Genomic DNA, 11,579 nt, shown 5'->3' on the forward strand with positions numbered 1-11,579 from the left:
TTAAATACTCACTGATGTCCCCATTCCTCTACAGCTGCCTGCATTTTCCTAACAATATAATTTATATTCCTGCCTCTCTTCAAAACTGCACCATTATCAGCATATAACAATTTGGAAACATCTGAACCAACATTTAGGAAACTATCATTCAGCATAATATTAAAAAGGAGTGGGCTACACACACTCTCTACCTCATACTCCTTAGAGAATGTTGTTCCCACATAACTTGCATCTTTCAATCACATAAAAATATCTTGAATCAAATTGAACATTCTACCACCTATTCCCATCTTTTCCAGTTCAAGCAGCAACGCTCATCTCCAGAACACATCATAAGCTTTCTCTACATAAAAAAACTGCTACCACTGATTCATTATTAACTTGGGCCTCATGAATATCAGATTCAAAAACCTAACACTGATTCCATGGTCATCCAGATTGGTGTACAGTTAATTCTGCACTACTTTCAAGAAAGTACAAAAGCCTTGCTATAATTATTCACTTCATTATCTTAGGTACATGTGAAGTTATGAAAATAGGTCTAAACCGGAATGATCTGATTGATCCTTACCAGGTTTCAATACAGGGATAACAACCGCTAATTTCCATGAACCAGGAACCCATAATGTATCAAAGAATTTCAAAACCACACAAGTTCTGAATCCAATAATCATATAAACATATTATAACAAATATCAGCTTTCCCAGGTGATGTCTGACCAACACCATTAATAATCCTTTTAAGTTCAGACGATGTAAATATGACATCGAAGCAGGAACTGGAACATTCTTTTTTTTCTCAGCATTTTGAGGATTGCATTCCAAAACTGTTACTCTGTAAGACCTCTAGTCTTTTCTCAAATTGGCTGAATTATGTTGTTATGTGCCCCGTAACTGGGTCACTTACCAGCAAAGATAGAGAGGTCCGTTGAAGTCTGATGGTACTATTTTTAAAAGTCTTTATTTATAAAGGGGCACAAAAATAAGGTTAATACAAACATTCAGATAATATACGTCGTCAATACTCAATCTAAAAGCGCGGGTATAGTAATAATCATCAATAAGAAATAGCTCTATCGTTTGTCTAGGGGATAATGTATTGTCCGATGGAAATATAAAAGTCACTCAGTTTCTGCAGGCTTCAGCCTTTGGGGACCGCTGGGTTTTCACTTGTTGGAGAGAGAGAGATTTGTGAGAAAAGAAACTTGCCCGGATCTTTTGATGAGGCCAATCCGTTGAGTCGGGGGAGTTGGTTCCCCGTTGTTAGTTCAAGAAAATCATTTCTGTGGTACCCGCCACCGGCTCCCAGGCAAGGGAACCGAATGCACGTGGCTTCCTTCAAATGGCTGCCCGCTATTACGGGATTGCTAGCGTGTCTTCTGGTGCATCTGAGGGGCCGTCTCTACAGCCCCTCTTTTATCTTGATTCGCAGGGTATTAGATGTCAATCAGGTTGGGGGTGATGCAATCTCTCTCTCAACCGGCCCACTTTGCCCGAGGGCTTGCACGTAGCCTAGTCCCCAATCCACAAATGTGTCTCCAAGAGACAATGGCCAATGTCGCGTTATTTTGCATCACCGGGGAACGAGGCATCTGGCACGTCTCTCTCCCATTTCCTGGGTCCACTGACCACCCCCCTAGTGCTCTTGCGATTCTCACAAAGGAGGGGGCTGCGGGCATAACAATGTACACTAACTTTTTTTTGGCTAATAATTCTGCATTTTCAGAGTCAGTAACTGCAACCTTCTCCCCACCATATAAAGTTGGTAATGCATCAAATTTTCTAAATCCCCCCATTTTCTGTATCATACCTCAAACTTCCCCTGCCTGGATCACTTTCCCAATGCTATCATAATAAGTTCTCCAGTACATTTACTTTGACCATCTTACTATCTTATTAACTATATATAGCTTGAGATCTTTTATGTTGTATGAAAGATGAATAGGAGTATCAGTGCCTAGGTTTCCAAAAGCTTTATGCCCCTCCTTCACAGCTCTTTTACATTCATCAGTCTGCTACGGAACAGCTCGCCTCCAAAACTAAATGATCAGAAAATTTACTTTCTCATAAAACATCCCAATTTGCCATTTTCAAGATTCCATCTGGGGACAAGTGATCCTTTACTCTGATACACATCTATTCCCATTTTATAGATAATGGGGAAATTATCACTCTCCAGAGTTGTGTTATTATATCCTTCCCAGTTACACATACTTGCTACTGTACATCCTCAGTTACCAGAGTAAAGTCTATAGCAGAAGCAGTGTTGTTTAATAGATTTTCTCTTGTGCCCCTACCATCATCCAAGCACACCAACGATTTTTCTTCCGGATAGTCTTCCACCATTGTCTCATTCACATTTGTGTCACTATAAAACCCACATTGTACAATGAGCATTAAAATACCCATAACATATCACATAATTTTTCCCATTTCCACACACACTCTTCAATATATCAGGAGATAATCTTCCATATTGGTCATAAAAATGTACTATCAATACTTTACTATTCCTTCCCCAAGTTCAACCACAATTGAAGAGTAATTTTAGGGAGAGATTTTAGGTAGAAAGCTGAAAGCAGGGCCTTCAGAGTAGTAATCTCTGGATTGCGGCCTTTTCTTTGATCTGTAGTACCTGGAGAAAACCCACAGGGTCACGAGAAAGACATGAAGAAAAACTCCATGCAGAGTTCAGGATCAAACACAGCTCATTGGAGTTGAGAGGCAACAACACTACAGCTTGGGTCACTGGGCCTCCCATCATCTAATTTGCCCATCATATTTCCTACATGCATGAACACTATCAAAATGTCCACCATCCCTTTGTCCATAATGGAAATGAAATCAACATGCCACAATTTATTACCTGTGTTATTTACTCATAGTTCAACAAGGAGTACACAAATTAAAAGCTGCATGATTTCAAGTGCTTCTTTCAAGATATCAGTTTATTAATTTGTGGCCCTTGAAACAGATCATGTTTCTGTGAAATGATTACTGTGGATCACAGATCTCCTGTTTTGTTTGCCCGGCACCTTCACAGATGTGGCAGATGATTGGGATTAGGCATATCCATTCAACACAATGAACTCTCCGCATTAGTCAGGCATTACGGTCTTTCCAGGTAACCGTTGAACAATTATTACCCTGCCTGCACCGCCATCACCACCCAGCACAATCTCAGCCATGCCCATCATCACCCAACTCAATAATTGCCTCAGACTGCCATGGAGTGATCTCTGCAAGAGCATTGACCCATTTTCCATGGGTTAATGAGAGAATGCTATTGATGTTGCCTGTTGAACATGAGTCTATGATGGGGAAATGGTCAACTTTGGTTTTAATGTTTCTTAAAAGCAGCAAACACAAGAATGATTTCTTAACATCATAAGACCATAAGATATAGGAGCAGACTTAGGCCATTTGGCCCATCAAGTCTGTTCCACCATTTCATCACGGTAGATCAATTTTTCCTCTCAGCCCAATCTCCGGCCTTCCCCTTGTATCACTTCATGCCCTGACCAATCAAGAATCCATCAAGCTCTGCCTTGGATATACCCAATGGCTTTCATGCACAGCCATCTGTGGCAAAAGATTCACCATTCCCTGGCTAAAGAAATTCCTCCTCCAATTTCACAAATATTTGGGTGTCTTCTGATTTAGTGTTTGAGCAATATAGACTGCCCATCTAATGCACAAATTAAGAATGAACTCTAATTCTAGGACTTACAGGGAAGTTTTAAATATCTTTTGGCAGTTTTCCAGTGAACAAGCACATTATTGTGACATCTGCGCTCAAAAATTGTAATAAAACTGGCATAAGCATTTACAGACACTCTTTCATATCATCCAATACAGACACTATTTTAAGTTTTCAAAAGTAATCTCTGCACAATAGTAACCTGTGAATACCAGGTCGATATAGAATCAGAAGAACCTTCCTCTTTAATCTCTTTGGAGACATATCTATTTCAAGGGCTGTGGTTAGTCCAGTGTTGTGACAGAACTTAATTTCTAATGTTTGGATGAAAACTTCCCACATGAAGGCTATTTAATTATATTCAAAGCTGAGCTGCTGATGGTTGTTACAGGGCAGTGAAAATGAACAGCAAAGAAAGGAAATAAAATTGTTTGGACTGTAGGAACCAATAACTATTCAATAGTGGAACAATGGTGGAGTTAAACAAGGTGGAGAGGTCTGTGTGAGATACCTCAGAACTTCAGTTAATTAAAACAAAGATAAACTGAACAAACCAAGGTATAGCAATGTAGGGATAATTGTTTTCCTACATTTTCCAATTTAGAAAGGTATGAAGATCACAGCAAGTGGTTAAGAAATTCTAGAATAAAGTATGTAAATGAGCTAAACAAAAACACCCATAAAATAATTATCCCTCTATCGCTATATCTCCATTTGTGGGACCTCACTATAGACAAGTTGACTGCTCCTTTCCCTCTAGTACCATAGTGATTCAAATTCAAAAGATTCTGAGACACTTAGCCACATCCTGACAAATGCAGCATTAATGCAAATTCTTTTAATGAAAATTAGTCAAGAGTAATTAGATGCCACACTGCTTAGTGGGTGAACTAAATTTTGGGCTTAGAGAAGCAAAAACCAGTCCATAATTATTCCTGGCACATTTTGTGCAGATGTGACATAGTAGCAATGGAGACTGCAGAATACGCAGTGACGTCAAACAGCAGAAAGCACTAATTTAAAATTCTATTAGGAGTTAGTGATGTCACCCACAAGACTGGCATTTATTGCCATTATTTTTGGCAAGTTGAGTGTGAACCTTGTTCGTGATCCACTGAAATCCATATGGTCAATTCATTCAGACAGAGATGCCGGTAAATGATAAAGGAACATTTCCAAGTCTGGATTATATGTGACCAGGAAATGAAACCGGAGGTTCCTGCTTCCTTTGAACTTACCAGTTGGAGATTTAGAGTTTTGAGAAGTGCTGCTACAGTCATAACCAAGTAATTGCACTACATTTTATAGGTGGTCTTGAGTGTAGGAATACAGCACAACAGACTGTCAGTGCCCACTTAGATGGCTAGTCCTCAAGTGTTGAGGGACAGAGTTTGTGCATTCCAGCTTTAGAGAGAAATACAAAACTTTCTTTATAGACAATTAATAATGCAATCTTTCAGAGTTGTTGTGAGTCTCATATTTGTGAGGCAGTGTCTGCAGTGTGCACCACTTGCAAAGTGCAATCTCATTACTTGTTCAAAGGAGCTGAATGCACATTGAAATATCTTACTCTACACCAACATCACAGTCATAGCATTGAAGATATACTCTAGAACTAACTGTAACTCTGGATAATCTGGTCAAGTGTCATTAAAATCGTGACAGCCACCCAACAAATTGAGAAGCTTCTCTAGAATCCCCTGTTCACTAAATATAAAATAAATCCAATTCACCCAAATAGCTTCTACTTAAATATCAAAAAAGTAAATCAAATAGACCATCAATTATGCAATGACTTGGATGTCATATTGCCCATTACTGAATTTTCAGTCTGTAAGGATATTAGGCCTAGTCTTTAAACCATGAGATATCAAAGCAGATATCTGCTCTACTCTTGTGTTGGCACGTGGCCAAGTGGTTAAGGCGTTCTTCTAGTGATCTGAAGGTTGCTAGTTCATGTGTGTCGTTGAGCAAGGCACTTAACCACAAATTGCTCAGTGACAACACTGGTGCCAAGCTGTATGGATCTTAATGTATGGGCCCTTCCCTTGGACAACATTGGGAGGGGAGACTTGCAGCTTGGGCAGTAGCCGGTCTTCCATAAAAAAACCTTCCCAAGATGCAAATCCATGGTCTATTGAGACCAATGGAGGCCTACTACTACTATCAGAATTACACCATTTAGTCGACCAAGTATTGCCTCCATTTCATCATGGCTGCTCCATTACCCTCTGAACACCAAACTCCTGCCTACTACCTATATCCCATCATGCCCTGACCACTCAAGAGCCCACCAACCTCTACCTTAAATATACTCGATGATTTGGCCTCCAAAGCCGCCTGTGGCAACAAATTCCAGAGATTCACCATTCTTTGGCTGAAGAAATTCCCCCTCATCTCCATTCTAAATGGACATCACTCTATTCTGAGGATGTGTCCTCTGGTCTTGAACTCCCCCACGGTAGGAAACATCCTCTCCATACCCAATCTAGGCCTTTCAGCATTCAACAGGGTTTAATGAGATTCCCCCCCACCTTATTCTTCTGAATTCCAGGCCCAGAGCCTTTCAATCCTGGAATAATTTTTGTCATCTTTCTTTGAACTCTTTCCTTTTTAAGATATGTGGCCCAGAAGTGCTCAGATATACTCGAAGTGAGGCCTCACAGTACCTTATAAAGCCTCAACAGGACAAACTTGCTTTTATATTTTAGTCCTCTCAAAATGAATGCTGAAATCTTAATTGTCTATGCTTTCATTTCTTCTACCAAAGTGCATGACCGTACACTTCCTGACATTGTATTCCATTGCCATTTTTTTGCCCATTCTCCTAATCTGTCTGTCCTTCTGAAGCCTCTCTGCTTCTTCAACACTACCATCCCCTCACCTATCTTTGTTTCATCGGAAAACTTGGCAATAAACTATCAATTCCATCATCTAAATCATTGGTCACAATTCAAAAGAAAATTGTACAGGTGACTGGAGTCACCGTCCTGAGCATCGAGGTAAAAGCCTGAAAGTCATAGTTAGGTGCAGCAGCTTAAACATGATAATTATAATGAGAGTGACATGGAAAAATGAACCATCAGCAGCTTCTGGTCATCAGTGTTATTGCAGTCCCAGAAACGACTTTACATTGTTGAGTCTAAAGTGAAGGTACCGTTATTCTCCTCAATCCTCTCCTTACTCAATACAAAACATGAACAGGCCATCTGCCTCCAGACATGAACCAAAACACCTCTGTAAAGAGGGATGAGGGTATGGGATCAAGCTGAGCTGCTCCTTGCCTATTTCTCTACAGGAGCAACAGTTCCAGTAAAGAAGCTTAAGTCAGGAGAAATCTTAGGGACACCCTTTCCAGATTATATTGATTGAAATTATCTTTTATCCCAATTCCATAATTCACCCAGGACTGAATATTACAAGACTACTGGCATTCTGCGATTTCTCTCTTAAACAGAAATAACTGATATATAATAATAACAGAAGTATGCATTTCATTAAAAAGCATGCACTGATACCAGGTTTGCATATATTCAAACAAATTGGAAAAGAGGGTACTCATATTGGCCTACATTTGAAAGATTATTTATAATTTACATACAAGTATATACTTTATTTTTATTAAATAGAAAGCAGAAGGCCCTCCTACACAAAGCCTCCACAACCAGAATGGGTGTCAGTCAATGTAAGACCATTTCAAATGCTGAATGGAAAATGTGTAGAAAGACAAGTTCTTTCTGACAGAATAGAACAGGAAGTGGCTGAAAATACAGATGATATCTCTTAACAAAAATACTGGGTTCTCAGTATTCTGTTGTCCAGTGTGGAAAGTTTGGTTTTAGTATTATATGAACATCAAAAAAGCCCACTCAATAATAAAACTATGTTGAATAAGTAACAGAGAAATTAAAGAAATAAAAAAAAATGTCATTTGTCATGCAGATGGAGAAAGTTCCAGCTGCAAAGTGATGAAATTGCATTGTATGATGTGAATATTTTTCATGTGTAATTTAAAAACAATCCGATAATATAATTAATTGCATGATTAAATTGGACAGCTAATTAGTTGATTTAAAAATGGTGATTGAAACAAAAGTTTGGGAGGATCACATAGATTGGAATAAGGGTTGTGAAATAACAATTAGTTTGTTCTCCTTCAAATCTACTCCAAAAAAAAAACACCAAAGAGTTCTGCTGTCCCAGGACTCTTTCTCCCAGGCTGAATCAAATTCATACTTCAATTAAATCCGTGTAGGAATCTGTTCAATTGCTTTACTAGATGTGACCCCAAGGTGAACATTGCAATCCTATGACTATAGCCTTGAGTTAGGGAAGTTCTTAAACTATTACTTACATCATGACTAAAAGTAATGCAGGAAATAGATTTCTGACCTTTCACGGTTGGTATTTTATGTGATCCAATAATATTACCATCATAAAACCAATACAACTTGTATTGGTTTTATGATGGTCGACAGTGCTTCTCCCTATAGATGCTGCCTGGCCTGCTGCGTTCCACCAACATTTTGTGTGTGCAAATGGAATGAAGTTAAAGATTCAAAGCGTACCTTTCCCGCTCCTGACCTCACTCTGGACATTATCTCATTCTTATATTCTTCAGAATTTGTCGCCAGGGAACTTCCAGCAAAAAAGGAAACAATTTGCAAAGATGGAAGTAGAAGATATCTGAGCGGGTCCGAGTGGCGCTCATTGGTTCAGTAAAGAGCAGTTTCTGTATAACCTTCAGGTCAGTATCACGTACTGTTTTCCAGTATCAGCATCTCGGAATCACCATAGGACAGTGTAACCAGTCAATATTCAACACACGTCACACCCCCAACGCTGGCGAAATGTAATCTTGTTTGGCAGAAGTTGGACATTTTATTTGCCAGTTGAAACATTGAAAAGAGAAGGTGATTGAACATACTTTGGCTCAGAATTTACAATAAGCTGAATACGTTTCTGAAATAATTAGATAGCACGAAGAATATTAAAACAAAGCAGAAAGGTCGGGTTTTCGTTCGGAAGTTAGTCAAATCTATCTACGCTTTCCTGACAAAGGTGATATTTTATTCTTTATATTGCCCGGAGTGAAAAAGAAGTTTGCTAATAATTAGTCTTGACCAGGCGTTAAAGAAAGACTTGCAGTCTTAAATGAAATCCATTCACTACATCGCTCAACTTTTCGATCTTGAAAGCGGTGAATCTGAGTCTGTACTTAAAGCCAATAACTATTTACTTTAAATGTTTACTAGGTACATTAACTGTGGTTGATGGACATTGAACTCAACTGCTCAAACAATAAGAAACTGACCTGTTCAAACTTGGAGAGCAAATACAGATGAGCGACCTACGCAGATCTCCAGTTATATAATGCATGTTGGTAAGTGACTGGTCCGGTAGAATTAAATTCGCTGCAAAACTCCTGTCTGTGGGACACTCCTCTTCTTACCCCATCCCTGATTTATTTATTTTCCCGCCCCTCCTTTTTCTCTCTCTCTGCCCATCACTCTTTGCCTGTTCTCCATTTCCCTCTGGTGCTCCCCTCTCCCTAGGCCACCCGTCCCATGATCCTCTCCCTTCTCCAGCTCTGTATCCCTTTTTCCAATCAACTTTCCAGCTTTTAGCTTCATCCCCTCCCCTGCCTAGTTTCAAATCTCTTACTATCTTTTCTTTCAGTTAGTCCTGACGAAGGGTCTCGGCCCGAAATGTCGACAGCGCTTCTCCCTATAGATGCTGCCTAGCCTGCTGTGTTCTACCAGCATTTTGTATGTGTTGCTTGAATTTCCAGCATCTGCAGATTTCCTCATGTTTCCTGTTGTTATTGGTATGCTTTGCTGGGACAATTTACCTCAAATTGTGAAAGTTTCCTGTGGCAAAATTCTCACAACCACCGACAACTTTCTTTTTTAGTTCACCTCATCCACAAGTTCACTCTTTGCTTGGAGTAATCTCACGAGAGATATTACAGAGGCATCCTTTAATTTAATTTATTCGAGACATGTTAACATTTGAAATAACAGAAATAACAATTATTGCTCCTTCCCGGTGCGGGGGTTGTTCGAACATCTAAATATTTCACACAAATTGAGGTATTTATATTCGAGCATGAGGAAACTAAATGAGACAGAAAATTGTTATCCAACCCACCCACTCCCCTCAAAAATATATCTTCCGATTTAGAATCACGACCACCATGATACGTGCCGAGTGATGGAGAGTTTGGTGAACGCGGGTCATTTTCCACAATGGACATCAGTATCTGACACTCAGCGGATAACCGATCCCTCCGCTTGGGCTCTTCAGTTCATCCCGTCGTGTGAAACGGGAAACGGTGGAATTCTATGGATGCAATGTTAAATAAGTCTCCCAGAAAATGTGTATGACTATTGTAAATGGTGGTTAAAATGTTCTATTTAGTTTGCCTACCGGACACAATGCACAGTATTTTTACTATCAGTAACCTTACTGGCCGCTGTTTATATTTTTGTACTGAGGAGATAAAATTGGATTTTAAAAAACGAATATAGATTGCTAATAAATATACAAATTAAATAATAAACTTAAAAAATATATTTTAATACATACCATAAATTTGAACTTTCTGTTGCTTGTGTTTTGTTGAAAACTTTTCTGGTTGTATAATGCTGTGTTGCTCACAAAGTTGGAAGTGACTCTTTCCTGACTGAAGTCAGTCTGTCCGTGTATTAATCGGGGAGAGGAGGGTAGTCGGGACCTGCCCCAGAGTGAACAAGTCTGTCCAAGCTCGCGGCCACTTGCCTTCCTCTGTCAGGCAGTGTCTGCTGTGAGGTCCCTCTGGTCCCAACCCCAGGCTTCTCCAAATACCTCACCTTAATGATCCGCGCAATCTTTCCCAAACTTTGCCAATCCGACGTGCGCTCGGCTAGTCTCTGATCCATTCCTGATCCGAGACTGAAGAATAAACGCACCTGGGATTGGGCTGTCAAACATCCCAGTCATAATCACATTTGACCAGATGTCACAGTTATAGTGACAGTGAAGCTAAGGAGACTCGCCGTTAGGAGAGAGCTGACGGTGAATGGGTTTCCAGTGAACGTCCGCTGCTGGTTAGACACAGCGGTTCCTCTGTTAGCGGTGTCACAACTTGCTGTCCAGTTCCCCATGGAAATGTTTTGAATGAGGTGAAGTTGCTGCATTTTCACGGGAGAGATGAACAAAACACACACTGAAAGTCAGTCCATATGTTGTCGTGTTTTTAAAAGTGACAGTGGATTTCCTGCTGATTGTGATTAATTAAAGCCCTTCTTCTCCAAATGTTTTTAATCTCATTAATATTGTGCGTTAAACTCTTGCCTCGCAATTTGTAAATGAAATGTTTTGAAATGTGGTACTCCAATAGGAATAATTTCAGATGCTCGCGAATGGAGGCTTATTTTTCAATCGTTTCATCATCTCCTCAGATTATTTTATTTTCACGATGCCAACACAAGCATGGAAAAGAAGTGGGCCCACACCATAAGGTTGTTCGGTTCTTCTTTGTGAAGATGTTTGCAGTGTTCGCAGGTAATACACTAATCCAAGCTAACTGGTATTCAGATAAACGAGAACTCAATGTGCATATAGGAATTAATTAATCGGATTTCTTCAGTGTGAAGGTGTGTAACATGATTTCCTGAAATAAGTTTTGGGAATTATTAAGCTAACCGTTGTTCAGAAATATTAAGTTCATCATTTTAATATAAATGCACTGTCCCATTCCAGCGCTTCATTTTCTTACATTCTGTGGCTCCGAAATCTCAGCCCGACCCATTACAACCATTGATGCCGTCGTTGGACAGGATGTCCCTTTCCCTGTGGAGATTCAGTGTGAAGATCAATTTGTAGTAACAATTCAGTT

The 11,579-nt window shown here is 39.6% G+C and overlaps 1 long non-coding RNA gene across 1 annotated transcript; it reads left to right on the forward strand.

Moving 5' to 3' along the window:
• Positions 1-8,953: 8,953 nt before the first annotated feature.
• LOC140723902 (uncharacterized) lies at positions 8,954-11,577 on the forward strand. Its single transcript, XR_012098000.1, has 3 exons — positions 8,954-9,083; positions 11,143-11,245; positions 11,444-11,577. It is a non-coding gene; the product is annotated as an uncharacterized lncRNA (long non-coding RNA).
• Positions 11,578-11,579: the final 2 nt, after the last annotated feature.

Source organism: Hemitrygon akajei, chromosome 3 (assembly GCF_048418815.1).
Source record: "Hemitrygon akajei chromosome 3, sHemAka1.3, whole genome shotgun sequence".
In the NCBI taxonomy this organism is placed as follows: Eukaryota; Metazoa; Chordata; class Chondrichthyes; order Myliobatiformes; family Dasyatidae; genus Hemitrygon; species Hemitrygon akajei.